This window comes from Peromyscus leucopus, chromosome 8b, assembly GCF_004664715.2.
Source record: "Peromyscus leucopus breed LL Stock chromosome 8b, UCI_PerLeu_2.1, whole genome shotgun sequence".
Lineage (NCBI taxonomy): Eukaryota > Metazoa > Chordata > Mammalia > Rodentia > Cricetidae > Peromyscus > Peromyscus leucopus.
Window position 1 is genome coordinate 7,838,425 of NC_051086.1, and position 25,833 is coordinate 7,864,257.

General features: G+C 46.1%; 1 protein-coding gene across 4 annotated transcripts in view; it reads left to right on the forward strand.

Annotated features, from left to right (window-relative positions):
• Rab11fip3 (RAB11 family interacting protein 3) overlaps nucleotides 1–25,833 on the forward strand; it is an 84,516-nt gene that overhangs the window by 13,392 nt on the left and 45,291 nt on the right. The window lies entirely within an intron of this gene.

A 25,833-nucleotide genomic window follows, 5' to 3' on the forward strand; every position in this document is an offset into this window, starting at 1 on the left:
TAACTTGCCACAAAGAAAGTAAACTCCATAATGAGTTTCTTTGATGCCCATCATGTTCTCTGAAGTAGATGGATGCTGCCAGGGGCAGACATATCTCATTGTCATAAAAAAAAAAAAAAGAATCTGTGTTATTAAAACATCTTAAATATGCCATATTCTGTAGATCTCTGAAGTGTTTGAGGATGACCTGTTTATCTAAAATATATCTGTTTGAACTTAAAAACATACCTAATATGACTACAAGTTCAGTTGTAATAACTATTAACTTTTATTTCTTTATATCCTAATCAGTTGGTAATAATAACTCCCAAGGACTAGCAATTTGTGTTACATTGTTAAATGAACTGTATGGGTACAATACCTTGAACAAGATTAGAAGTGTATGTATAGTATGTTCTAACAAAATTAATCTCAAATTTGTGTCAATATATGAAATTTTTATACAATTTACAAAAATTCAACCCAATGTAAAATATTTAAAACTAGTAGTTGCTTTTTAAAAGTAGATTCAATAATCAACCTTTTTATCTTATCCATATTCTCCCCTTTTTTTCAGAGTAGATTCAATACTCTACCTTTCATCATATCATATCCATATTCTGGTGCATTGCCCGTGCCACTTTACATGGTGCCGAGGCTCAGACCTAGGGCTTCCTCCATGCTAGCCAAAGTGCTCTACCAACTGAGCTGCATACTCAGTCCCGGAAGGTGATTTCTAGGATCTCCTGGTGGAGAAGGAAATATGAGTTGATGTGTGATCATAAGGACTGGGTCCTATAGGAGTCTTTTTGTAGGAGGTACCCAGAGCAGGCAAATTGCAGCACACAGTGGGAGAGCTTGCCAGGGGTTCCTGGAGGGGTTTGAGGTAAGGGTGGGGCCGTTTAATGGGATAGAGTTGAAGTGGGGAAGGTGGGTGTGAGCGGTGCTTGCGTAGAGCGCACCAGACTGGTTCAGTTCTTAGAACAACAAACACACACCCCTGATGTTAGCACACATGGCTTTAGAGCTTTTTTCTTTTTCTGAAAGAGAAGCAGGGTCACAGATAGCCCAGGCTGCCCTCAGATTTACTCCGTAGCTGAGAATAGCCTTGGACTTTTGATTCTCTTGCTTCTACCTTCCATACCTGGTTTATGTGGAGCTGGGGAGCAAACCCAGGACCTTGTGCGTGTTAGGCAAGCTCTCTACCAACTGAGCTACATCCCTGACCCTGTAAACGGCACTTTGTAAACAAGTTAGTGAAAGAATGCTGTTTCACATTTTTATATGAGCTGGGCAGATGGTGGTGGCACACACCTTTAATCCCAGCACTTGGGAAGCAGAGGCAGGCAGATCTCTGAGTTGGAGGCCAGCCTGGTCTACAAAGTGAGTTCTAGGACAGCCAGGGTTACACAGAGAGACCCTGTCTCAAAAACAAAAAACAAAACAAAACACAAAACAAAACAAAAAACAAAAACAAACAAAAAGAGAGAGAGAGAGAGAGAAGAAAAAGAAAAAAGAACAAGGGCTGGCAGTTTTCTGATTGTGTGGGTAATATAGTGCCATGTAGCTTTTGGAAACCTGTACTTCACAGGCATGCACGTGAGCAGGAAGAAAGCAAAGAATCTGAACAGCCTGCGATTCTGATTTTACAGCACTACACCTTCCCATCCCCCTCCCCCTCCTCTCCCTCCCCCCCACTCCACCCCACCCTATCCCACCCCATCCTGACCAGCCCCCACAACACCAGGGGCACTGGAGGGAACCGCTGTCTTGCCCTGCTGGAGTGTTGGCTTTGGCTTTTGTGTGTATCACAGTCCACACAGGGATCCCATTGGGACTGCTGGGTCACGTGGGGTGAGACTTGGCCGGCCTAAGCAGGCAGCCCCTCCCCATGCTGCTGTGTCTTCTTGGGCTAGCTTTGAACTACCTGTGCAATGCTTTGAACACAGTCGCTCTCTGCAGGTCCTTCCACCATGTCCTGTTTTAACAGTTTCCCCTTCCCCATTGTATTTATTCCAATGTCCACAGGTAGAGAACCCTTCTGTTAGCCTCAAAGCCTCAGGTCTGAAGTGGTGCCCTCTGTCCTCACTGTCCATAGACCCACAGTCCAGACCTCAGGTCCGAGGACATGCCCATTTGTCCTGATGGATTCTGGCTACTCTCTGGCCTGGGCTTGCCACTTTTCCCTCCCTCCCTCCCTCCCTCCCTCCCTTCTTTTCTTTTTCCTTTCTTTTTTTTTTTTTTTTTTTTTTCCTTTTTGGAGACAAGGTTTCTCTGTGTAGCACTGGCTGTTCTGGAACTCATTCTGTAGACCAGGCTGGCCTCAAACTCACAAGAGATCCGCCTGCCTCTGCCTCCAGAGCTCTGGAATTAAAGGTGTGCACCATCACTGCCTGGCTCTTTTTTTGTTTTTTAGTGGTTTTTTTTTTTTTTTTTTTTTTTTTTTTTTTTTTTTGGTTTTTCAAGACAGGATTTCTCTGTGTAGCTTTGCGCCTCTCCTGGAACTCACTTGGTAGCCCAGGCTGGCCTTGAACTCACAGAGATCCACCTGGCTCTGCCTCCCAAGTGCTGGGATTAAAGGCTTGCGCCACCACTGCCCAGCTTTTTTTTAGTTTTAAATTTCAATTTAATTATCATGTCGGCGGTATACGGCACATGGCAGTGACTCTAATTCTGCACTCATGTCGGACAGTTCACAACCACCTATATCTCAGGGTCCAGGGGATTTGATTCCCTTTCCTGGCCTCTGGCCACCTACCCACACACAGACACAGACACAGACACACACACACACACACACACACACACACACACACACACACACACACACAATTTAAAATAATTTGTAAAAAGAGCCTAAGTCCTGTGGGGGTTATATAGTGAGACTCCTGTCTGAAAATAAAATAAAGTTCAATGACAACCAAATGGGATCTAGGATTACAAAACCTAGCTTGATATATGTGAAATGGTAAGATGAAAAATATTCACATGAACACAAATATAAAATGAGAATAGATCTCACCACTGGCCTGAGACTAGAAAAGGCTGGGGGAGTCTGCTTTCCTGCTTAGCCACTTTTCAATGTCTAACCAACTGGATCCAGTGGGGAAAATCACACATTCCTATAACCATTGGGACAGAGATGTATGGCATGTAGAGAATGTGCTCAGAAGAACTTGAATGAGGTAACCTAACAACCTTTGAAAAGTCCACTGGGAAAGATCCAGAGAACCCCAGCATTCTGGAAGATGAAGAGGAATGGGCAGATGGGCTCTCCGAGGAAAGAATGTGGGTGTATACAGCCATAAGATTGAGTCCATCAAGAAAAACACAGGTCCAGCCCGCGTTGGTGGCACACACCTTTAGTCCCAGCACTCGGGAGGCAGAGGCAGGTGGATCTTTTGAGTTCAGGACAGCCAGGGCTACAGAGCTAGTTTAGGACAGCCAAGGCTACCAAAGAAACACTGTCTTGAAAACCAAAACCAAAACCAAACCAAACAAAGAAGAAAGCATGGGCTCTCATATCTTAAAGAGTGAAGGCTCTAGACAACCAGGGATTCTCTCAAGGAAGACACTGGCCTCGAGGGCTAAGCAAACTCTCTAAGATCAAAACTGACAGAAGAGTAAAGGACCAGGAGCACAAGGTAAACGTGCCTGCCCTTGAGCAGAACCTCGGAAGAGCTACTGAGGCTGTACTTCTTGAGAAGGTGCCATCTGTTTGAGAACAAGCTTCTTGGGTGGCTCCAAAATAAACTAAGCCTCGAGCCTCCGGCCTGAGGCTGGCTGCTGCACCTGCTTCCCCGATGCGGATGGGTGCAGCAGGGCTGTGCCGCCTGGCCAGCTTCTCTGCATGGCCTGCTCTGTATGGACCTGTGCTACTCACAGGCGTCTCTGAAGTGGTGTCCTTTGATGTGTAGTGGTGCAAGACCATTTTTTTCCTGTCTACAAAGGGGATGTTAAATTTAAGGAGACAAAATCCTAAGTGTGACCTTGGGACTAGACAGGCCTGGGTTTTATCAGCTCCACGGCTGCTCCTTCCTTCACTTAGTGTTTGTAGGTCTGCTGGGCATTAGGCAGTATCCTATGTAGGGTAGTGAGCAGGACTGCCCAGCTCCTTTTCTCTAGGCAGCAGGCAGGTCATCGGTGATGCTGGAAGGTGGAGGTAATTTGGAGGTTGTATAACTGGGAACCTGACCTACTTAGGAAAGCTCCTTTTTTACAAGGAAGCAAGTGCTTTGCTTTTTCTTTCTGAGGTGAGAAAGGGTCTCGTGTAGTTCTTGCTGCCTCTTAGACGAGTCTGATGGTGAACTCCTGACCTCTTGGCTCTGCCTCCCCAGCATCTGGAGTCTCAGCATGCACCACCACACCCTTGAGGGCACTTGTGATCTTACGCTCTGGAGCTAGTGGTATTAGTGAGGCAAGGCGAGATTGAGAGGAGAAGGGCCTTCCACTGGTGGAGAGGCCGTGGCTGTGTGAAAGGGGGTCTCTGTAGACCGTGCGGGGCAAGAAGCCTGAGGGAGGTGTGGCCCTGCTGAGGCCGAGGGACCATTCCGAGAGTGACTGGAACCACCTTAGGGTTCGTAGAGGACAACTAATGGGATTCAGGGTTTCACGAGGTGCTCAGTTAGGAAAGGTAAGGAATGGACAGGGCAGATAGATGGTCAGGAGGTCAGTTCATGGTGCTGCAGCTGGAGGGCCTGAGTGACAGGGAGGAGCAGGGCTAGGAGGGACGTACAGCTGCGACTCCTGCGGGAGAGCTGGCCACCGGCTGTGGGAGGAAGACTCATCCCGGGGTCTCCAGGCCCTTCATGTCCTGCAGCTAGGTCAGAGATGTGACTGGTGGACAGTTCAGGGGTGGGACCCTCCTCAGTAGCGTGGAACAGGAAGTCCCACTGAAATCGGAATAGTCATGACCACGCGTTGCCTCCTCACACAGTGACACTAGGGTGCGTGGCGCTTCTGTCTCCAGCCTGTGCTTCTCACTGTCCCCAGAAAACCCATCCGCTTGCTCTTCTCTGTAAGACACCCTCCTGTCGCCCCCCTCTGCTGGCCACAGGAGCTCAGACACCTGGGTTGAGTGGAGGTGCCACAGTTGGCAATGTCACGTGTCCCAGCATGGTCTTGGCCTGCAGCGGTGGTGGTGGCGGCGGCGGCGGCAGAGTGTTGCTTGGGAACTCCTTAGGAAAGCCTTTCTACAGCTCTGGCCCAGGGGTCCTGTAAGAAACCCTGCTTACTATAGCGATTAGGCCCCATTTCCCTTCCTTGTGTTCATATTTAATTCAAATTTTTTTTGAGACAGGATTTCTCTTTATAGCCCTGGTGGTCCTGGAACTCACTATTGTAGACCAGGCTGCCCCCAAACTCACAGAGGTTCCACCTGCCTCTGCTTCCAGACTGCTGAGACTAAAGGTGTGCACTACCATGCCAGGCATTTTTATGAAGTGAAAAGGCTAACAAGGCATGTACCAGGCACATGGTGGCAGAAGCCTGCACCCGGCACTTGGGAGTGGGAGGTAGGGTCAGAAACTCAAGGTTATTCTTGACTATTATATAGAGAATCTGAGGTCGGCTTTGGCTCTATGAGACCCTGTCCAAAGAACTTTCAAAGAAGGAAAAATTGATTCTACCTGAGAGGAGCGCTCTGTACCTGCCTCTGTGTGTGAGGAGAGAGCTGCCTTATTTCCTTCACACAGGCATGTGGCAAAGCATCTTCTGATTGTATTACTAGTAAACTGCCAGTTATTTTACTTGGTAAACTTGTAGACACTTTCAGAAGTTGGAAGGCACTTAAGGTCTTTGTGGAATGCCAAATCTGTATTCCTCTTTATTTTTATTTTTTGGTTATTTAGAGACAGGGTCTCACTATGCAGTCCTGGCTGTCTTGGAACTCACTATGTGGATAAGGCTGGCCTTGAACTCACAGGGATCCACCTGCTGGGATTAAAGGCGTGCCCCACGTACTGGGCATTCCTCTTGTTATGAAAGGTTCAATACGAGTGTCTTAAAAGCTGGAGATTCCATGCCAGGGATTGTAGTGGTATTTGCTCCACCCATGACCTTGGGCTATAAGGCCCGAAGGGGGAGATGCTTCTTGCCATTTGTACATGACCTCTTAAAAGGAAAGGGAGTGGGGTCATCTGGATCATCCTGGCATGATCAGAAGCGTGGTGTCCTGGGAATTGAACCCAGGTCCTCTGGAACATCAGTCAGTGCTCTTAACTGCTGAGCCACCTCTCTCCTTTCATTTATATCATGTGCACGGCAAGAAGCACCACCTCCTTCGGCTGTATAGCCCAAGGTCATGGGCGGAGCAAATACCACTACAAGGGATGAAACTGCTTTCTACCAAACTTGGAAGCAGAGAAGCCAGTTTGCAGGCTGAGCACACCTGGGCCCTGCGGAGCTTTTGCTTTCTCCTTCCATCCTGTGGCCATTGAAGTCACCATGGGTGGTTTAGATTTGGTCAGCACCCTAATTTCCAAAGAGAGTTTCACTTGACTGAAAGAGGTATCTTTGCTGTTGGATCCTGCTGGTGGCTCTGGCAAGGCCAAGGAGTATCTCACCAGGGATATTCTGTCCTTGATGGGAATGAACCTCCCTATTCCTAGCCCCTTCCTATCCCAAGGGTCCTATATATTTCAGACCAGCCTCCAACTTACTATGTAGTGAGAAATAACCTTGAAAGTCACATCCTCCTTCCTCTGTCCTCCAGGATTGTAGGTGTTGGCAACCACACCCTGTTTATAGAGTCCTGGGGATTCAAACCCAGGGTCTCATGCAATCTAAGTGAACCCTGTGCCAACTGAACTATAACCTCAGCCTAGGAAAATCACTCTGATGATGTTGTGTTATAATCTAGATTTGGATTGGACAGAGGCCCAGCATACTGAAAGCGTGCTTGGACCAGAGGCCCAGCAGCCTGAGAGGGCATTAACTAGTGCTGGCCTGTGTTCAGCGCTGTGGGCTGCCTTTGCTTCACTCTCTTCCTCTTCCAATCTTCTCTGGAGCCAAGGAACATCAGCCTGGGTTCATTTTTCTGGACTTCCTCATGATCCAGTAACTTGTTAGCCTTGTTAACTGGTATTTGCTATCACTGAAGCCAGCAAGGGTTAGGCATGCATAGCCAAGCATGGGCACTAAGAATTCACCAAGAATAGACATGCCACCCTCCACATTACCTCTGGTAGACTCATGACAAATTTTACAGGTCCATGTATAGGTAGTTGGTGAAAATAAATTACTTGAAATACCCCATAATACATAAGGTAACCCCTGTACCTAGTACTCTGTAGCTTCTACTACAGACTGATTTCGTAGGTATAACTCCCACCATGCACTGGGTCTAGACCACAGTTGGTACTAGGCCTCTCAGCTGCAGCCTTGAGTACTAGGCTGCTCCCACACCCGGGCACTATCCACGCTGCCTCTTCAACTGTGAATTCTGTTTGAGGCTTGTGTGTAGATGTAACCAATCGTCTTATTAAATAAGAAACACAGAACCAATGTAAAAGAGAAAGCCAAGAGGTCAGAGCTCAGAGCTAAAATCTCACCCTTCCTCCTGCTGTCCCAGCTTCCCGAAAAGAGAGCTATTTCCTTGTGTGTCAGTCGTTTCAAAGTCATTCTGCCTTCTCATTGGTTGTAAACCCAAACACGTGACTGCCTCGTCACTGTATGTATAGCCCTCTAGGTCTTAAAGGCATATGTCTCCAATGCTGGCTGTATTCCTGAACACACAGAGATCTATGGGATTAAAGGCGTGTGCCACCACCGACATGCTCTTTCTATGGCTCTAATAGCTCTGACCCCCCCCCCGCAACTTTATTTATTAACATACAATCAAAATCACATTTCAGTACAATTAGAATACTACCACACTTGTGTAATGGAGTTACTGTTCTACCAGGTGCTCTTGGAATAAGGATGGTAGTAGGAATTACAGATTTAACCCGGGCCTTTACCTCCTTCATCCAATGAGGTCTGTCCTGAGCTGGGCCCTGTTCATCCTAAACCAAGAGGTTCCTGAGCTTGGATGCATCAGATCACCTACTGGGCATTTGAGCAACACTGGGCTTTGCCTTTAAGTTTCTGATTCAGTGGTACAACCAGTCTAGGCCCAATCCAAAGTGGTGCTTCTCGGCTGGCCAAGGACTCTGTAGGACTTGAAGGCCTTGTCTCTGCCCTAGACAATTTTGGGGGCAGGCAAGGAGACTTTTCCATAGGTAGTTCCATCTACTATAATGTTGAAACTTTTCTCTGAAGAAAAACCTCATTCTAAAGAGTTGGGAGTGCTTGAACGTGGCTGTTTTTGTAGACCTAGAGATGAACTCAGGATCTTGTGCATACTGGGTGAGTGCTCTTCCACTGAGCTACATACCGAGCCAGGGAATGCTTGAACTTGGAACAGATATTGGGTTCCCCTCTTTAGTGGATCTTAGCACAGGTTGTGATATGGAACTTGTCCCTAGTGATAGGAGGTTTGTCAGGGGACAGCTTTGGGACCAGGACAACACTTGGTAAGAAGGGTTGAAGTTCACCTTAAAATAATTTTTTTATTATTGTTATTTTAAATTTATTTATTATGTGTACAGTGTTCTGCCTGCATGTTTGACTGCACACCAGAAGAGGGCATCAGATCTCACTATAGATGGTTGTGAGCCACCATGTGGTTGCTGGGAACCGAACTCAACCTCTGGAAGAGCAGCCAGTGCTCTTAACCTCTGAGCCATCTCTCCAGCCCCCTTATTTTGTTTTTTGGTACAGGATTTCTCTGAATAGTCCTGGCTATCCCTTTGTGGACCAGGCTAGCCTTGAACTCACTAAGATCCACCTGCCTCTGCCTCCCAAAGTGCTGGTATTAAAGGCATGTACCACCATGTCTGGCTCTTACTATTCTTATTATTTATTATATATTATTACTTTAGTATGCATAGGTGTTTTGCCTGCACATATGTATGTTTCTACACCATATGTGTGCAGCACCTGAGGAGGCCAGAAGAGGGCGGCACAGCTGGAACTGAAGTTAGACATGGCTGTGAGCAGCCTGGGCCCACAGGGGCTCATAGAGACTGAACCGACAACCAGGGAGCCTGCCTGGGACTGATCTAAGCACTCTGCATATGTTACAGTTGTGTAGCTTGGTCCTCTTGAGGGACTCCTAACAATGGGAGCAGGGGCTGTCTCTGAGTCTTTTCCTGGCTTTTGGGACCCTGCTCCTCATACTTGGTCATCTGCCCAGCCTTAACACATGGGGAGGTGCTTAGTCTTACTGCAACTTGATACACCATGTTTTGTTGATACTCATGGGAGACCTGCCCTTTCCTGAACAGAAACAGAGGAGTGAGTGGATTGGGGGATGGGAACAGAGGGGTAGGGGTGGGGGAGAGACCAGGAGGAGGGGAAACTGAGGCCAGAATATAAAATAAATTTATTAAAAGATAATAAATTTCATTTATTTGTTATTATCGTGTATGGTAGGTTTGTGGTGTATGTGTGGACGGAGTGTGGTGTGTGTAGGTCAGGGACAGCTCCTGGCGTCGGTTCTTTCCTCCCTCCTTTATGTGGTTTTGGCCACTGGACTCAGGGCATCAGGTTTGTATGGCACGTGATTTACTCAGAGCCATCTCACTAGCCTGGTGGTGAGTTTGGATCCTAGAGGTGAGGGACTCCAAGCTAGTTGTTCTCTATGCGGGGTTGTCATATTGTACGTAGGTGGCCTGGTCTGCAGGGACAAGAGCGATGGGTCTAGGTGGTTGGGTATGGGAACGTCCTTGCTCAACCAGAATTGATTCCTGTGGCTTCAGTCAGTGCCCTGGGGACGGCATCTCTACAGTCTTGTCCTGCACATGAAGTTGCTGGGCAAGGTCCTGCCCCTGTGTAGCTTGGGTTCAGTTAGTTTAAAGCATTCTCAATAAGAAATTTTGGAGGCTGGTGAGATGGCTCAGTAGATAAAGGCTACCTGAGTTCAATCCCTGGGACTCCCATAGTAGATGGAGAGAACTGACTCCAGCAAGTTCTCCTCTGGTCTCCATACTCACATGTGGCAAGCATGCAACCCCCTCAAATGAATAAATAATGTGATTTTAAAATGTTAAGAAACTGAGTGGGTGCATGTGCTTTGACTTGGAGAGAGTATTTTCTTTCTCCTCTCTTTGGAGCCTTCCCTAGCTCACTCACAAAGGGTGTGCTATCAAAAGGGGCTGAAGACTGGCTACAGAAGCAGCAGCGGACTCTCCCTGCTGGGTAGTCTGCTTCTTGCTTCCCTTCCTGGGGTCTTAGGACTCAGTTATCTGAGCACCTCTGTGGGCTTCTTCAGTGGGAGGCAGCAGGCCTTTTAGCAGGGAGCCGTGAGGACTTCTTTCTCTGTCACTGGGTTTTCCAGGCGACAGCCTCGGCCAGGCTGTCCTCGGGAAGAGATGAGATCTGCAGAAAGTATTTTGTTTGTCGATAGAAAGCCCGACAGTCTCTGCCTTCACTTTGTCCTTTCTTTACTCTGGGTCACCTGATCTCTTGTGCACGTCAGGCATGTTACCCGTTTAAGGAGTGTCTGTCTGAGTATCCACCCCCTTTAACCTGAAGGCACAGTAAACAAGTCCTTGTTCCTTGGATTTCACGAAGAACAGAATCTTAGACCCCTTCTCCCCTAGTGAGGGCTGTTGTCCATGAGGACCAACTGTATGTCCCTTGAGCAGAAGTAATCAGTGTCCCCTCTAGAGAGTAACAGTTTATCAGGACTAGACCACCTTGGAGGATCTGAGCTAAGACACAGATGGGCCAAAGATAGACGGGGATTTGGCTGACTGCTTAGTTATCTGTACCTCTTGGCCTTGGTTGAAGCCTAAATTTCATGTTAGTACTCTGAAGATGGACTTGAGTCAATGAATGCCTTCATTTGTTCCTTCTCCCCAGGTGTCCATATTAAATACATCTCCACTTTTCACTATTACTAGTCTTTTTAATTGGGACACGAGGACAGGCAGACATTTGAGCCCAGGCTGTGGCTGACCCAGCTGGGACTTTGATGGTGATAAGTGGCCTCTGGCCAGTAGCTCAGATTTCTCCTGCTGTTTCTTCAGGTGGCCTTCTGACCCAAGAGAATGGTCATGATCTTTCTTTGTTGGGCTTTCCCCAGAGGGTCCTGTCAGCTCTGAGGTTTGTTTCCCTTTCCCCGTCCACATTCTGACCCTTTATTCTCCTTCATTTGTGTACTAACTTAGTGTCACCCCTGTTCGAGTGGGTTGATCTACTTTGCAGTCTAAAGAGAAAGGCTGAGGTTTTCTGTTGTGGGGTATCTACCAGAGAAGACTGCATGGACATGGGTTTAACAATACAAAGTCTTTTTTAGCCGTCCAGTGACCACACTGAGTTTGGGGATCCTATTGTAGCCCTTAACATTTCTCAGGGTGAGCTTTTAAGCACGCACACACACACGCGCGCACACACACACACACACACACACACACAAAACATTCTGGGTTGACATACTTCAGTTAACAAGAACAGATAGCCAGAAACAGAACTACAGAAGCTAAAAATCAAGGTCAGTACATTTAGAGACGTTCCTAGAACTTTGGTGGATTAGGTCTTTATTTTCGTTTTAGCGGGTGGTATTGTCTCCATGCTGAGTTTTATGGCCTGGATGGCACTTCCATCATGAACTCAGTTGTGCTAAGATCTGGGGGCCTTTTACAATGTCTATTCTTGGAATGAAAAGCCCTTTATGAAGTGGTCACTCTGTCTTTATAGCTCATTGACTGGTGAGGAAATTAACAAGCTACACGGCACCTGGACATTCTTGGTGCCTTAATCCTGGTTTTGTATTTTGTTTTGTTTGAGAGAGGATCTCTTGTAGCCCAGGCTGGCCTCATACTCACATGTAGCCTGTGCTCCTGGTCCTTTAGAGTGCTGAGAGTACAGCCCCGTGCCCCTTTCTCTGGCTTTGGTGCCTTTTTCCTTTTATTATTATTATTATTATTATTATTATTATTATTACTATTATTATTATTATTATTATTATTATTATTATTATTATTTGTACTTTGCCTGCGTGTCTGTGTATCAAGTGTGTGCCTGGTATCTGTAGAGGCCAGAAGAGGGTGCTGGATCCTCTGAGTTACAGATGGTTGTGACCAGGCATGTGAGTGCTATGGGCCATGGGAATTGAATCCAGGTCCTCTGGAAGAGCAGCCTTTTGTTTTGTTTTTCGAGACGGGTTTCTCTGTATAGCTCTGGATGTCCTGGAATTTATTCTGTAGACCAGGTTGGCCTTGAACTCACAGATCTGTCTGCTTCTGTCTCCTGAGTGCAGATATACAGCCACCACTGCCTGGCTATTTTTTTTTAATGATTTATTTTTATTTTATGTCTGAGTTTTGCTTTCATGTATGTGCACCGTGTGTACATATTGGATCCCATGGAACTGGAGTTACAGACAGTTAGGAATTGCTATGTTGGTGCTGGGAACTGATTCAGATCTCTGGAAGAGCAGCAGGTACTTTTAACTGAGCCATCTCTCCAGCCCCTAAAAGATGTCTATATATCTCTATTTCTATCTCCTTATCTATTCATCTCTCTCTCTCTCTCTCTCTCATCTCTATCTCTCATCTATCTATCTATCTATCTATCTATCTGTCTATCTGTCTATCTATCTGTATTTGTGCCTACATTTGTGTGTGTGTTTGTATGTTTGTGTGTCTGTGTTACACTGTGTACATGAAGGTATCCTTAAAGGCCAGAGGGGCATGGATGCCCTGGAGGTAGAGCTAAATGCAGAAGATGGGGTGGCAAGGTGGCTCAGTGGGTAAAGGCACTTGCTGCTAAGTCTGACAAACTGAGTTTGATCTCCAGGACCCAGATGGTGGAAGGAGATGACTGATTCCTGAAAGTCTCTGACTTTCACATGGTGCTGTGGCACGTGTGTGCACACACAAGATGTAATTTTAAAAGTGAAGAGTTAAGGGAGGTGCTGGATGAGGCCTTTGGCTGAATTTCAGGTCCTGTTGGTAAGAGAAACCCCATTTGCTATTTTAGGGCCAACACTGACTGCTTCGTAGCTTAGTCCTGCTGAAGGGCAGGGACAGCTGGGGACCTTTCAGCACCTGGGTGTAGATGGGTTCTCCAATGTGACTAGCCTCTTTCCAGGCCCGTGGAGTGGCCTTTTTCCCATGTAAAACAGTGTTGTATCCTTACAAAGCCTGAGCAGTTCATCCTCGCAGGCAGCCGGGGTGGTGTGTCCCTGCCTGGTGATCCAGGGAGCTATTTTTGTACTGAGAAAAGCCGAGCTGCAAACGAGCACGCTGTGTTGGAAACCTTCCGGTGTTTAACCTACCTGTCTTACTGTCAAGCTTTGTTTAGGAAGAAACACACATTGCCTTGAAGTTGCCATGACAATAGACGTCAGATTTGCTCTAATGATGTCATTTTCCCTAGTAGCACCTTGTAACCAGTGAGGTTAGTTGTCTTTGTTTTATGTTCACAGAGCATGTCTTTTTTTTTTTTTTTTTTTTTTTTTTTTTTTTTTTAGGTTTTTTGAGACAGGGTTTCTCTGTATAATAGTCTTGGCTGTCCTGGAACTCACTTGTGTAGACCAGGCTGGCCTTGAACTCACTGAGATCCGCCTGTCTCTGCCTCCCAAGTGCTGGGATTATAGGCGTGAACTATGCCCAGCTCTACCTAGTCAAGTTTTTTAAAAGTGTTTCTATTTACCTGGAGAAATCTCTTCAAATGCTCTTGCTTTTCTTCTGTCTTGTTTATTTGTTTGCTTGAGACAGTCAGTCTCTCCCTTTTTTTGTTTTTCAAGACAGGGTTTCTCTGTGTATTCCTAGCTGTTCTGGAACTCTCTGTAGACCAGGCTGGTCTTGAACTCAGAGATCCTGTGCTACTACTGCATAGACCTACTCTATTGCCTGGGAACTTGAGGGAATCTTTGTGTGCTGGCTGGTTTTATGTCAGCTGGACACAAGCTGGAGTCTTTTGGGAGGAGGGACTCTGAGTTGAGAAAACGCCAGTGTAAGATTGGTCTGTAGGCAAGTCTGTAACATATTTTCCCAGGTGCTGTAAGAAAGCAGACTGAGCAAGCTGGGAGAGTAAGCTCGTAAGCAGCACCCCTCCATGCCCTCTGCTTCACTTCCTGCCCTGACTTCCCCGAATGATGGACTCAAGCTCTAAGATGAAATCGACCCTTTCAAACCAAGTTGATTTTGGTCATGGTGTTTCATCACAGCAGTGGAAACCTAACTAAGACACTTATCTTCTTTTTAAAAAATATTTATTTATTTATTGTGTATACAGTATTCTGCCAGAAGAGGGTACCAGAGCTCATTACAGATGGTTGTGAACCACCTTTGGTTGCTGGGATTTGAACTTAGGACCTCTGGAAGAACAGCCAGTGCTCTTAACCACTGAGCCATCTCTCCAGCACCTAAGATACTTACTAGCTTCGCCTCCTTAGTACCAGGACGACAGACATATGCCACCTTGCTCAGCCAAGAAAATACCTTTTGAAGAATTCTAAGCACACCTGTAAACGCACAGTCCCAGCCTGTGAAGGAAGGCTGATGAGGAGGATGCTGAGTTCCAGGGCAGGTTGGGCTATGTAGTATGATGACGTCTCAGAATACTAACCAAGTCCGAAAGGCTTAATTTGTACTCGCCATGGCTCCAAACTTCATAGGAAGTAAGTCTGTGTCTGTCTTTGCTCCTTCTCCTTTCTCCTCTAATGTTTAAGAGATGTATTAGTTACTTTTCTGTCGCTCTGAGAAATACCATGACCAGGGCACTTAGAGAAGGCCGTGTTTATTTAGGCTTATGGTTCCCGAGGGTTACCATGGCAGACTGAAAGCCGGCGGCTCATATATTTCATAGCAGGCAGAAAGCAGAGAGCACTACGCATGACGTGGGGCTTTGAAACATCAAAGCCTGTCTCATGTGACAGACATTCTCCAGCAAGACCACCCCTCCCAAAGTCTATCCAAACACCTGAGTCTGTGGGGGACATTCTCACTCAAAGCATTGCAAGAGGTAAACTTTTTGCACCTTGTGCCCATCCTGTCAGCCCTTGGCGGCAGAGAGTGCTGAAAAGAAATGCTGCGTCACTTGATTAGTAGCTGGTGAGACTTGGCAGAAGCCTGGCATAAAACCGAGGATCAGCAGGACTTATTGTTAGTTAGAGGCCTCTTCAAGCAGAAGCAGCTCCCAAGGAGGGAAACTGGACTGGCCCTCACCCCTCTTTCCTGCAGCTTGCCTGAACTCAACCAAAGGCTTGGATGCCATTCGAGGAGTGTTTCTTTGGAATTGAGTTTTTGCCTTACAGACTAAATGTCAATAAACTACACCAGGGGAGTGGAGACCTTGAAGTAATCAACAGACTTGAGAGTTGACGTGATCAGGAGGATTTAGATGTGCTAGTCCCTTCTGGTCCTCGGTGGATAGATACCGGGTTGGTGCAGCTCAGGGTGTGTGTGATGTCATCTGATGAACCACAGAACAGTCTGCTGTGCGCATGCTTAACTGCTTTGGCAGCTTGTCAGAAGGAAGAGTGGAAGCAGCAAGATGGGCTGGCTGAAGGATCTGTGGGGTGTGTGTGTGTGTGTGTGTGTGTGTGTTTAGATTCACTTTGTAGTTGAAGATGGCCTTGACTTCCTGATCTGTCTCTACCTCCCCAGGGCTGAGATTATAGGCCTGCTGAATCACCATACCTGGTTTCATAGAGTCCTGGGCATCCAACGCAGGGCTTGTGTACACTGGGCAGACACTGCTTCCTGAGCTACCTGCCCCCCCCCAGTCCCTTCAGTGCAGTCTAGAAATACCCACAGCTGAGTGTCTCTCCTGCCCATGCTGATGTAGTGGGGAGTTTATGGATAGGAAAGGCATCCTCAGCCGGGCAGTGGTGGCACACGCCTTTTATCCCAGCACTCGGAAGCAAAGGCAGGAGGGTCTCTTTGAGTTCAAGGCCAGACTGATCTACAGAGCAAGGACAGCCTCCAGAGCTGCACAGAAAAACCTTCTCTCGAACAACCAAAAAAAGAAAGAAAGAGAGAGAGAGACAGAGACAGAGAGAAAGAGAGAGAGAGAGAGAGAGAGAGAGAGAGAGAGAGAGAAAGAAAGAAAGAAAGAAAGAAAGAAAGAAAGAAAGAAAGAAAGAAAGAAAGAAAGAAAGAAAGAAAGAAAGAAAGAAAGAAAGAAAAGGGTCCTCAGGGACTCTTAGCTTCTGATAAAATACATCTTGTTGAATATTTTGATCCACTCATGACAACAAGATTCAAACATGAGGATGGTTTTTCCTTGCAGTGTATTTTCCGTAGAGAGCTCTAGCACCCACAGACCGTGGCTAGTGGGTTTGTTCTGGTCCCTTCGGTCTCAGTCCGTGAGCTGTGTTTTAGCCTCTAGTAGAAATGCTGTAAGTTCTGTTGTTTTCCTGTTTAGGAGCCAGTGGCATTTTGTGTGTCTTAGTGTGGCTTCATCTCCTACCGAGTCTGTGACTGTCCTTGTGGGGTGCTGGGTTTTATTTTTTTCCTTTTTTTAATGATTATTTGGGAATCTCACATCATGAACCCTAGTCTGTCCCTATCACTTATGACACCCCCCCCAAAAAAAAAGAATGGAAGAAGATGAAAAAAAGTCCCTCAAGGAAAGGTGTCTTTCTCTACCTGCACCCCCACCAGAAGCCACCAGCTGTGGAGAGCTGGCCACAGACACCAACATGGACTCCAGTGGCATCATGTACTGTGGTGAACAGGACTTGGGGCTGGGGATTTAGCTCAGTGGTAGAGCGCTTGCACAAGGCCCTGGGTTTGGTCCTCAGCTCTGGAAAGAAAAAAAAAAAAAAAGATAAGGACTCATAGTGGGTGTGGTGGTACATTCCTTTAATCCCAGTACTCAGATGGTCAAGGCAGGAGGATTTCTCTGAGTTGAGACTAGCCTGGTCTGTATTTAGTTACAGCTTCTACATAGTAAGGTCATATCTTTTTTTTAAAAAGAGGGCATCAGATCCTCAGGAACTAGAGTTACAGAGGGTTGTCGGCTGTCTTGTAGGTCCTGAGAATTGAACCTCCAACGTTCTCTGCAAGGTCAGCCAATGTTCTTAACCACTGAGCTTTCTCTCTGGCCCTCAATTTTTTTTTTTTTGATAGACCACGTTATTTTACGTTTTAATCACTATAAAGACTGTAGTCAAAGTTTTCCTGGTCCTGCCCTGCTCCTGTGACCCCGCAGTCCCATAGCCGCTCAGACCCAAATGAACACACAGAGGCTTATATTAATTACAAACTGCATGGCCTAATGGCTCAGGCTTCTCACTAGCTAGCTTTTACATCTTAAATGAACCCATTTCTATAAATCTATACTTTGCCACATGGCTTGTGGCTTACTGGTACCTTTACATCTTGCTTCTCCTGGTGGCAGCTGGCCACATCTCCCTGCTCTCCCTAATTGGAATGTCCCACCTAACCTTATTCTGCCTCACCATTGGTCAAAGAGCTTTATTTATCAACCAATCAGAGCAACACCTATTCACAGCATACAGAATGACATCACCCATCAAAAGACATTATCATTGAAACAATGAACAGACACTTCATAAAAATATCTTTGTAAGTCCAGGTGTCTGAAACATTTAGCATATCTGATGCCTTCTGATCAAACTAGAATTGGAAGATAGGTAATTTGAGCTCTAGAGAATCATTCTAATTGTAATTGACCTAACAGCATTTGGGTATCAGGGTGCCTTAAGGAACAGGGTATCCTACACCATGACAACTCCCTCTTGGCTCCCAGCTGATACCCATTCAGGTCACAAGTATAAGTGAGACTTTTTTTGGGGGGGGGTGAGTCATTTCTTTTTTTTTTTTTTTTAATTGAACAAAGTTTTTCATTTCAGTGATTAAAAAATGTAATGCAATCTTGCACATTTCAATCTCAAAGACTGGTAAATTTTGAAACAATGTTTTAAAAAGATATCAAGCTATGAGCAATGCAATCTTAACATGCTATATACATATTTCCCACAATACATATGGAATAAGTTAGTCTCAGAAGTTATTGACTATCAAAATGAAAGTCAAAAGGCATGTCTTTCCCTGTGTACTTGGTCTTTTAATGAGTTACCACATAACATCTACTCATTTTAGAAGCTGTATCTAAGCATTCCAGTTAGGATATTACTTAAAAAAATATTGTAGCCCTTTAAGGCAAACTACATTTTCAGACCCAAAGTGGAAGCTCAGTTGGTAGAATGCTTGCTTAGCATGCATCAAGCCCTTAGTTTCATTCCCAGTACCGTATAACACAGGATGTGGTGGCACACCAGTAATCCTAGTATTTGGGGAGGGTGGGTGGAAGCAAGACAATCAGGAATTCCAGGTCATCCTTGGCTATATGGCAGATTCAAAGCCAGCCTGGGCTACATGGGGTGTGCCTCGAAAACAGTCAAACCAAAACAAAACCCCTAGAGTTCTCAGTGATTCCCCTCAATTTTAAATTGTCCAGCCCTCAATTAAAAAAAAACTGTTTAATGTGTACTCCTCAGGGCTGAGTATGGCAGTGCCCTTTTTCTATTTTTTCCCGAGACACAGTGTCTCTCTGTGTGTCTCTGACTGTCCTGAGCCTATGTCGATCCTCCTGCCTCTGCACTCAGGGATGGACATGCAGAGGAGGATCTCTGCAGGTTTGACCAGCTTGGTCTACATAGTAGAGTGACTCTGTTCAAAGTAAATAAGTTTTGTTTTTTTTTAAAGTAGTAGAAAGCCGGGCAGTGGTGGTGCATGCCTTTTATCCCAGCACTCGGGAGGCAGAGGCAGGTGGATCTCTGAGTTTGAGGCCAGCCTGGGCTACAGAGTGAGTTCCAGGAAAGACGCAAAGCTACACAGAGAAACCCTGTCTCGAAAAACCAAAAAATAAAAAATAAAAAGCAGTAGATGAATAATAAAGTAAAACATCCACAAACCATAAAGAAGAGTGTAGTCCATTCCTACTTGGGCATTCTAACATAGTAGTATATAAAAGGTCCTGCTCCTAGTTAATGATTTGCTTTAAAGTGTTTGGCTAGGGTTTTAGAATGAAGACCAGAGTACTTGGTGTTCTGTTAGCTTTGCTGTTGATATTCTTGGATTCCTCAAGGACAGAGTGGCCAGTGTGGTTCTGGATTAGATAGCCCTTCAGGAAGCAGCAGGCTTCTGTGCTTAGGAATCAAGGCTTCTGTCAAGTAAGAAGGGAGACATTTGATACCTCTGTTCATTTGTATTCAAGAAATCAGCTTTTGGGACTAGACAGTGCTCTTTCAGAGGACCCAGGTTCAATTCAAAGCAACCACATCATGGCTTATGTCAGCCTGTAACTCTTCTCTCGGTACTCATTCATACAGACACACACACACACACACACACACACACACACACACACACACACACACACACACTTGCACGGTTGCCTAGTCATTCGATTTTGAGTCTTGAAATTGCATGTGGCATTGTGGCTGGGCTAGACATGATGGCCTGATTTCTTCAGGGTCTCTTCCCTGGTGCCCATAAGTCTAGATTCTTGAGATAGTGTCCTGCCTTTTGGGTCTGGAGCATGTGATGGACTACTGAACACTCTTTGATGTGCTGCTGGAACTTGCTCTGTAGACCAGACTGGCCTCGAACTCAGAGACCCACCTGCCTCTGCCTCCCTAGTACTGGGATTAAAGGCATGCGCCACCAGCACCCTGCTGACATTCCTGTTCTTATTTGGCTCACCTAAGGTCCTCTAGATACAGCCATGAAGAGGGTAATGTGAAGAGGAGCAAAGGTGATGCTTGGTGCTTGTCAGAAGTGCCATGTGTGGGGCCATTACCCTGTCCTCTCAGGCTGGGCCTACCTCCCCAACAGCCTCTGCAATGTCCTCTCCTTGCCCTGGTTGGCAGTAGAATCTCGGTTTCCTGCTATTCTCTTGGGCAGGGCTTCTGTGAGATATTCTGGTGGCTTACTGCTTTGCCCTGTGTGCCAGCCACCCAACAGAGGAGGTTCTGGCACTGTCTGGGCTTTGGATTGATAGGTATGGCCTCAGCTAGGACCAGTGCAGCTACAGGGTTAAAACACACTTCCTCATCCCTAATTCATGTGCTGTCTCTTATCACTGTTCTATTGCTGTGAAGAGACACCATGACCAAGGCAACTCATGAAAGAAAGCATTTAATTGGGGGCTGGCTTACAGTTTCAGAGTTCAGCCCACGATCATCATGGTGGAGAGCATGGCACCAAGCAAGCAGACATGGTGCTGGAGAAGTAGCTGAGTGTTCCGTGTCCTGATTTCAGGTAGCAGGGAGAAAGGGGGGGAGGGTCTGGCATGGGCTTTTGTAACCTCAAAGCCCACCCCCCAGTGCCACATCTCCAACAAGGCCACAACCATATGAGACGGGGGTGTTCTTGTTTAAACCACCACGAGTGTCCACCATCCTAGAGGCTTCCTTGGCTGTCCTCCCTACACTCTGAGCATAAATCTCTGCTTAGTCAGTGTTCCCCTCCATCTTGTCCCCCTCCCTCATTTTGAAACTTTTATTTATGGAAGAGTACATGCCTGTATTGAGTGGGGAGAGTAGTGGTCCCTCTCCTGCCTTCAAAACTCGGTCATGCAAATTCATTTGTGTCTGTACTTACCCCAATATATGCAATCTAATATTCAATATTATGTATTTATTTAATATAATACATAACTAATCTATTCTAAATATTAGGTTAATATCCAGTTTTAGATAAATAATATCTAATGTATTAAATAAATATAGACATTGAATAGAAATTATATTTATAAATATAAGTATTAAATAATATATGTTTATTTAATTTTGAGATAAAATGTCTCATATATCCCATACTGGCCTCAACTCACTATGTAGCCCTGGATGACCTTGTATTCCTCCTAATCCTCCTGCTTCCACCTCCCAAGTGCTGCCGTTAAGGGTGTGCACCCCCGCTCCTGGCTGGGCATAAAACCCAGGACTTCCAGAATGCTAGGCAAGCAATTAAGTTACAACCTTAGCTCCTGAATTTTGAAGTGTCTCCAGATATGTCAGTAAGTATATCTAGAAAGCAGTGCTCTAAAATATTGCCAAATCCATAACAATTGATAGCAGCTCCATGTCATCCAGATTCAGTGAGTACTCAAATTTCTAGTGTGTGTGTTTGAGTGGGGGCCCTAGGTTAACACTGGGTGTCTTTCTCAATGGTGCTCTACCTCAGCTTGCTGATTCAGCTAGACTGGCTGGCTAGCGATCCCCAGGGTTCCTCTTGTCTCTGATTCTCGTGCTGGAATTATAGGTGCATGCTGTTGTGCTCTGCATTTTTGCAGTTTGGGTGTGGGAGAGCAGACTCAGGGTCTCGTGTTTACATAACCAGCCCTCTCTGCTCTCCCAGCTTCTGTGGTTTTCTTTTCTTTTTTTCTTTCTTTCTTTCTTTCTTTCTTTCTTTCTTTCTTTCTTTCTTTCTTTCTTTCTTTTTTTTTAAGATTTATTTATTATGTATACAGTGTTCTGCCTGCATGCCAGAAGAGGGCGCCAGATCTCATTACAGATGGTTGGGAGCCACCATGTGGTTGCTGGGAATTGAACTCAGGACCTCTGCAAGAACAGCCAGTGCTCTTAACCGCTGCGCATCTCTCCAGCCCCTTCTCTGTGGTTTCAACTGTGCTTATTTGGGTCCATATAGTGAAAGTACCACATGTCTCTGTTTGTCTTGTTGAAATCAGTTGATTTTCTGTCTGTCAAACTTCTCATGGGCTGAATTTGCATCCCTAGGATGTAGACTAGTGTTCTTTGGTCTGTTTCCTGTTGCTTGACTATGTCTGGTTCGGAGTCCTAGCTCTGGGCTACTTGGTTAGGGACAGGAGGTGGTGCTGTTAGGGCTGTCCCTGGTGTCCGAAGGGCCGGGCTAGCACCACCTGCTGCTGGGTGTTGTACTGTGTGCTCAGGGCGGACAGGCTGCCGTCTCCTTCTGTTCTGCTGGTTTTCACACAGTGAGCTGGTCTTGGATAGCTGCTCTGCTCTCAGTCGTGTGGCTGGGCTCCACACTCAGCTGGCAAATTTGCAGCATCACACGGTCGATCTTGCTTCTTTGAGAAACGCCACAGCTGGGCATTTTCTTCCAGGCCTCCTAATGCTCTAGTAGCTTTCTCTCACACAGTGCCCTTGAAGGAATTCCAAACCATGGTCACAGCTACAGAAAGTTAGCCACAACCCCTTCCCTTCCCTTCCTGTGCATTTTTTTCTTTTGAAACAGTCACATAACCCAGACTGGCCTTGAACTTGTGCTCTCCCCATGGCCACAGTTGGTTCCACTTTTGATCTTTTTCTTTTTTTAAACTAACTCTGTTTTATTTTATTTATTTATTTTTTCGATACTGGGGATTGAACTCAGGGCCTTGAACGTGCTGGGCATGTACTCTACCACTAAGCCACACTCCCAGGCTATTTTTTAATTAATCAATTATTTTTAGTGTGCATGTCCACGCATGCATGCATCTGTGTGTTCTCTCTCTCTCTCTCTCTCTCTCTCTCTCTCTCTCTCTCTCTCTCTCTCTCTCGCATATTTGTGTGGCCTGTGTGAGGCAGTTACAGGACAACTCTTGGAAGTTGTCTCTCTGCCTTGACCTAAGGACTGACCTCGTGTGGTCAGAGCTCGTGTGCCAGGGCCTCTACGCACTGAGCTGTTTCACTAGCTGTCTCTTTGAGACACAGTCTTAGTAAGTTGCTCAGGCTGGCCTTGAACTGACTGTCATCTAGTCAGGCCTTGAAAGAATTTGTGATCTTCTGGCCTCTGCCTCTGGAATAGCTGGGATTACAGGCCTCACCCAGCTTTTTTTTTTTTTTTTTTTAATAATATCTTCTGAATTCACAGAGGCACTACAATTCAAATTCAGGGTTGTGCCTTGATCTGAATGCCTTCCATGGTGGCGGGAAGTGAGCTCTTCAGGAGGTGAGTCCTGACACAGCCCTTGTGGAAGGGGCAGAGCTGCCCCTTGTGGCTCTGCCCTGTGAGGACACAGCTCTCACCGGGTACTTCATGCTGCCACCTCCACCTAGGGCTCCACCCTAGTCTAGGAGAGATAGGCTTCTGTTCCTGTAGATCACCCAGTCTGTGGTACGTGTGCTTGCCTAGCATCTGCAGTCAGTTTTAATCATCTTTGAATTCTTTTTTTCTTCTTCCTCCTCCTCCTCCTCTTCTTTTTCATAACAAGGTTTCTCTGTGTAGCTTTAACTGTCCTGGAACTCACTCTTTAGACCAGGCTGACCTCAAAATCACAGAGATCCACCTGCCTCTGCCTCTGCCTCGGTGTGTCACCACGTCTAGCCCATCTTTCAGTTCTTTCTTAAAGGATTCCAGCTTTTAGCAGCACTTGGAATGGTGGAATTCGAATGTCTATTACTTGACATGCTTTTCCAAAGCTTAGTGATAATCTAGCTTTCTCCCGTAGGAAGGCACTTGATTTTTGTGTAGCTGTTTAAATGATTTTTTTTTCTTTGAAGTCCAAATATTTCACAGACTAAGTCTTGGAGTAGATCTTTGATGTTTGTAGGTACCTAGTATTGTGCTTTCATTGTCTAATTAATTTAAAAAATGATTTCTTTTTTGTTTGTTTGTTTTTAAAGATTTATTTTATTATGTATACAGTGTTCTATCTGCACATATGCTTATAGGCCAGAAGAGGGCACCAGATTTCATTATAGATGGTTGTGAGCCACCATGTGGTTGCTGGGAATTGAACTCGGGACCTCTGGAAGAACAGTCAGTGCTCTTAACCACTGAGCCACCTCTCCAGCCCCTGAGCCACCTCTCCAGCCCCCCAAAAAATGATTTCTTTTTTAAGATTATGTATTTGGCTGGGCTGTGGCAGCACATACTTTTAGTCCCAGCATTCAGGAGGCAGAGACGGGGATCTCTGAGAGTTCAAGGCCAGCCTGGAAACTTTCAGAGAAAGTTCCAGGATAGTCAGGGATCAGAGAAACCCTGTCTCAAAAAATAAAAAATGAACTGAAATAAAGACTGTGTATTTGTATTTGTGTGTATGTGCCCACATGTATGTGGGCGGGTGCCCCTCAGAGGACAAGAAGGTAACCGATCCCCTGGAGCTAGCGTGACAGGTGGTTGTGAGCCATGGGACCTGGCTGGATCTGGGTCTCCTACAAGAGTGTGCTCTTGTAACCACAGATCCATCTCTCTAGCCCTAATTGTCTTTTGTTTGGTTTCTTGAGTCAGGGTTTCTCTGTGTAGCCCTGACTGTCCTGGAACTTGCTCTGTAGACCAGGCTGGCTTAGCACTGAGAGATCTGCCTGCCTCTGCCTCCCGAGTGCTGTATTATTGTTTTTTTAATCCTAGGAAGTTTTCCTTGAGTGTTTTCAGTATCTGTCTGTTTCTTTGCTTTAGTTTTCTTCTCTGGGACTTATGTTGGATATTGTGTGCCTCACTTCAAGATTTATCTTAAAATTAAAAAACATCTTGTTGTATATTGTGTCTGTGCATGCGTTTCCGTGTGTGTGTGTGTGTGTGTGTGTGCCAGGGCATGTGTGTGGACGTCAGAACAACTTGAGGGAGTGAGTTCTGTCTTTGTACCATGGAGGTCAGCCTCGGGCCATCAGGCTTGGTGACGGAGCATTTTTACCTACTGAGCCAGCTTGCTGGCCTAGTAGTCTTTTTCTCTTGGTTCCTTTTTAGTTCCTTTCTTGTTTTTATGAACTTTGGGATATGATTTGTATAGCACGGAATTGCCACCCTTATATGTGCAGTTCGGGGTTTCTAGGAAGTCAGTCAGATGGGTGCAGCTGCTGCTGTAGCGCCGTTTTTACACCTCCACCTCCCAGAAAATGCCTCCCTGCCGTCAGCCGCTCCACCACTCTGCGCTTCCGCCAGTTGCACTCAATCTCCTTGCATCTTTAGTTCTCATCCTCTGCGTGACGAAGAGTATTGACTGTCTTTTTATGTGTGTGTATGCCAGTTGTGTATGTGTCTTCAAGACAGGGTTTCACTGTGTTGTCCAGCCTAACTTAGAACTCCTGGACTCAAGTAGTTGTCCTGCTTCAGCTTCCCAAGAGCTGAGACGATAGGTGTGCATTAGCACACCTACATTTTTGTGTTTGCTTGTTAATTTTTGTATGTGCATGTGTGAATGTGTATGTGTATATGTGGTTGCGTGTGCACGTGCATGGAGGCCAGAGGTTGTCCTGGTTATCTTCCTCTCTCTCCGTCCCTCCCTCCCTCCCCAACTCTCCCTCTCTCTGTGTTGTTTTTTTTTTTTGTGTGTGTGTGTGTGTGATGCTTGTGTGTATGTTGTGTATGCATATGTGTGAATGTGGAAGCCAGAGGAGGACTTGAGGTCCCCGATGTCCTGCTCTATACTCGTCACCTCTTCCCGTGAGACAGAGTCTGTCCCTGAGTCTGGAGTTAGGCAGCCAGCCAGCCTCCTGTCCCTGCTCACCCCGACACTGGGGTTACAGGTGTGTGCGGTCATGTCCAGCTTTTGCATGGATGCTAGGGATTAAATTCAGGTCCTCATGCTACTTAGCAAGCATCTGTGCCTGTGGACCCATCTCCCCGGCTTCGCCACCGAAAGTCTCTGAGACAGGGTCTCTTACTGAACCCGGAACTCACCAATTTGGCGAGACTGGTGAGTGAGCCCCGGGGCCCTCCTGTTTCTGCTTCTCCAGCCCTGGGGTTACAGGTGTGCGGCTGCACCTTACTTTGTATGTGGGGGTGGGTGCTAGGGATGGAACTTCTGTCCTCATGCGTGAACGGCCAGCATTTTACCAGGGACTCACTCATCTTTCCGCCTCTGTCTGTAGAGGTCTCACTGTTTTCCTTTTCAGTTAGGATTTATTTGAATATTCAAGATTCA